This window comes from Mycteria americana, chromosome 7, assembly GCF_035582795.1.
Source record: "Mycteria americana isolate JAX WOST 10 ecotype Jacksonville Zoo and Gardens chromosome 7, USCA_MyAme_1.0, whole genome shotgun sequence".
NCBI lineage: Eukaryota > Metazoa > Chordata > Aves > Ciconiiformes > Ciconiidae > Mycteria > Mycteria americana.
Window position 1 is genome coordinate 67,414,838 of NC_134371.1, and position 4,434 is coordinate 67,419,271.

Sequence of the window (4,434 nt, forward strand, 5' to 3'; positions counted from 1 at the left end):
CTCCTGGAAAAATGCCAGAGAGACTCGCTGTGGGGCGTGGGGGGGTTTTCCTCCCTCCCCTGCGGGTCCGGGGCAGCGGGGCAGTTCCCGGGGGACTCAGTGGGATTTTGCCTCCTGGGGCCCCTCGGGCGCTTTTGCAGAAGCTCCCTCGAGTCTGAGGCGTGCTCCGAGGCGGTCAGCCCGCTCCGGGAAGGCGGAAAACCAGCTTTGCCATTTGGGGGGGGGCATTTCCAAGCCATTCGAAAAGGCAGCGGCTGGGGAAACGCAGCGAGCACCGTGCCGAAGTCACGCCGCCCGACCCCGCGGGTCCGCGGCTGCCGCCCGGGCTCGGCTGGGGCACGGCGCTGCCCTTCAGCGCTTCCCCCGGGGCTGCCTTTGGTACGCGCCCGCTTAAACCTCCGCGGAGCTTAAGTCTCCGCGGAAGACTCCGTCCGGAGCCGTGCGCATCCCTGCCGTCCCCGCAGCCTTCCTCCCCTGGATCTCCCCTCCTCACCGAGCCGGGAATTGGCGCAGTTGGCCCAAACACTGCCGGTCCAGGTTTCTTCAGAGACAACACTTCTATTTCAGGGATTTTTACTGAATTACGTTTTACTAGTCCTCAAACATTAAGCGTTATGTACTTAAAAGATACAGAGCATAGGTATTACATCCACAGAAAGTATTTTAGTCAGTGAATGTTCAATGTAGCAGGTAGAGATGAACTTAGCACGTCTTCCAGACTGAACTGGGAACAGACTCTTCAGCCATAAAATGCACTTAACAGTCTATTTAATAGTGGCGAGGTCCTTGAAAATGCAATATCCATGCTAATCTCGCCTTTTTCTAAATCAGAAATGAAAAATAGGTCAGTAAGGTAGAACCTTCCCCTTCCATTTAAAACGTGACATTTCATCTATTTAAATAACTAAGTAAACTTTATTAATTCAGGATTTGGTAAGCAAGCTAAGCAAGTAGGCACTTCGCAACTTTATTAAGAGGGCAAAACGTGAGAGGGAGCGTCCTGCGGCTTCGGGTTCAAGAAAACCCCTTTCCCTGAGCTTCAGCGAAATGGAAGGAGCTAGGGCAGGCGAAAACCGCCCAGCCTCTCCTCTCCGCTACCTCCGAGGAGCCCCGTTTTACGGCGGGCTCGGAGCCCCCCCGGCCGCGGAGGCAGGAGCCTTCCCGGCGGGGCGTCCCCGGGGCGGGCGGGGGAAGCTCCGCCGTCCCCCGGTGTGTCCCCCCCCGGCACTGCCTGCTCCGAACACCGCCGGAATTTGAGAACCCAAACCCAAACCTCAAGCCTTTCTAATGACTTTATTTCGGGGTCGTGGTTTCCCAGACGTTTCTTTCGGGAAAGGGAGATGGGACAGGGCAGTGGCCGCAGCACCCTGTCAGCGGGGGGTCCTCGCAGCCCGGCTGCCCCCCCCCCCCCCCCCCCGCTGACAACCGTGCCCCCTAAATCACGGGCGGTTTTACAGCGTCGGGACCCCGGGAAAAGGTCAGATTGTGAATCTACAATTGCGAACGTCTCCAGAGTCGGTTTCCCCGCTCGCTCCCGCAGCACGGCTCAGCCCAGAAACTCAATCCCGGCTGGGGTGGAAAGGAACTTCGTACAGCCGCCGGCCTGCCTTCCTCCCGCCTGCCCTGGGACAGACTTTCTCGTTGCCCTGACCGCATTTCACTCCAGATTTATGGAATAGCCGTGAGATATTTGCTCGCCTTGACATCAACCCTACGAGCCAGGGTGGAGGAGAAGAGCCAGCAGAGCTGCTGAAGCCTCCCGAGAACGCCAAGGGTTAAGAAAAGCCGTTTATCTGCTCATTATCGGTTTCTCTTTACTACCGAGCACCAAAAACCAAGCCCCCCTTGTCTACTACCCCGCGGTATCAATGTGTCCTTAATGCCTTTTCCAGTCATTGATCTGGTCAAAGTCACCGCAGAAATACTAGTGACAGAGACTCAATTCCAGGCGACGTGACCAATACCAGTCTTTAGAAAGCATTCAATAAAAAAGCTTTCCCGGGGAGTGAATAATTTCACCTGGCAACAAAGAGCGCTCGGCTAATTGAAATAATGCACTTGAACGTCCAGCCGGGCACTCCTGCTTACCCAAACCGGCTCCAGGGCCAAATTATCAATAACCCCCAAGGTAAAACCTAAAAACTCCTTTATTTTTTTGCAGTAGGAGCCCGGTAGCCCATAGGCAACGCTCACGGACTTGGGGGTGGCGCAGTACTGCTGCGCTGTGCTCCCCGGCCTTGTGGTTCAGGAGCGGGCTTTAGGGAATTTCGGGCACGGAAAATCTTGGAGGGAAGAGTAGAAGGACAGGAGAGAGGGGCTGGGAGAAGAGGAATTAAAATAGGGACCTGCAGTGGGGATTCTCCCCCAGGCTTAGGCTGGGAATTCGCTTTGCATGGCGCAGTTTCAGTGTCACATACCACGCCCAGGCCGCGGTGGGGTTCCGGCAGCAGCGTAACTCTTCCTATCTTCCAATTTACTTTGTAGTTGATGGATTTTTAGGACTATGCTTATTTTATAGATTTGCCATCTCCAGACATCCCTCAGGATCTTATTAATACCCTAAAACACGAGCAGCAGTATGAGTGATCGAGTATAACCAATTTAGGTAAAATATGTAAAATTTGATGATCATAATCCACCATTTTCAATAGGATCGTGGCTCCAACCACCATGACAGCCCAGCAGACTAGTGTGATTTTTACGTTTACCTCTATAAGACGACAAAGAGTTCCAGACTCTTCATACCGCCCTGCCTGAGGTGACTCTCATGAGTGGCAGTTGCTGAGAGTGCTGAAATTACGGCAGGCCTAAGAAGGACCAGGATGTCCAAGTAATTGGCACTCAACTGACAAGCAGTTGGGACAGTGGCAATGAGTATTCTATTTGATATTGCACTGGAAGAACTTCAAGGAAGAAAGCCATCTCTGGTGGCCTGCAATACTGTATGTTGCCTAACCTTTATATATTTCAAAAAGAACCTGCACACGTAAAAAAAAAAAAATCTATGAAGAATTTTGTTTTCCTATTGTCTCTGGTTACTTTGATGTTTCTGTTATAAGTGATCTTGACATACTTCCATTTTGTGGCAGTTGGGTTTAAATCCTTTACAACTTTCAGTCCTGGGATTCCAGTCTGAGGAGAGTACTGCTGGCGGTTCACCTGGAAGGTCTGGCTATAAAAACCTCAGTAAGTGGTGTTAGTTTTCAAAATAATCAGTTTTCTACTAAATTTCATATCCCAACCTCAGTTAGACACACAACCAGAAGAAAAACACAGCAATCTAAAGAAAAACAGAGACAGTACTTTTAAATATCGGTAAGGGTTGTATAAAGATGATCTAGGATCATTTATGTTACGCTATGTACTTTGTCAAGACCTTAAAGAGAATCAAAGAGGGTGAAACTGAAAGGTTGTAAAAGAGAGGCCTATGGTGCCCAAGATCTTTCTTCTTCACATTGGTTCCTCGATATCTCCTCCCAGACGTAAAGGCCGAGGAGCTGCCTCCCAGCTCCCTGGCATGAATGAAGAACCAGTCTTCCAGCTGTTCCCTTCCTTCTGCAAAAACAAACAAACACTTAGATTTGTCACCTGAATAAAAAGCCAGTCTTCCCGTGTGTCAAGACTATGCTTTTCACCAATAATACCCACTATTACATTTTCCTACTGCTGCAACAGGGACGTAAGTGCTGCCACTGCCATGAAGGGATGTATGTGAGCAGGGTAAAAAAATGAACGAGCATTCACTTCTGACAGCACCAGCCGGGGTACGACCGAGCCCGGAGCAGGCTGGTCAGCGCGGCCCAGGCCCCTGCGCGGGGCTAGCACGGTTTCCAGAGCGGCTGAGCACCCAGGAGCGCTGCCATGTCTCCTGAGGTAAAGCTGCTTGTCATTCCCGAATTCCCCGGCACCTGCCTCCCGCCACCTCCGAGGCGGACCACGGGTCCGCGGCCCGCTCCTATCCCCCTCAGGCCGTGCCCCCCCGGCTGGCCGGTCCCCGGTCAGCACCCGGGCCCCCACGGCTGCCACCGCCCCGCGGCGGGCGGAGCTGCGCAGGCGCAGACACCCCCTACGCATGCGCGCTGCCCCGCCTGCGCCGCCTTACGGGCGCGCGCGCCCGCCGGCGGAGGCCGGAAGCCGCTTGGAGCGCGGAAGCGCGTGCGCGGCGGTTGTGTCCAGTAAGGAGCCGCGGGCTCGCGCCAGAGCGGCGGGAAAGGCCGGGGCGGGGGCGCTGCCCGCTCCCTCAGGGCTCGGCGGGCCGCCTCGCTCCCGCTGTCCTGCCCCGGGGGGCCGGGGCGGGAAGCCGGTGTTAGTGCGCGGGGCGGGTGTACCGCGCCTCCCCTCCGTCGCTTCCCCGGGGTGCGGGCGGCGGTTGGGGGCTGAGGGGAGGGGGTCGCCCGGAGCGGGGCGGTGCCCGCTGGCGGGTGAGGGCGGCTC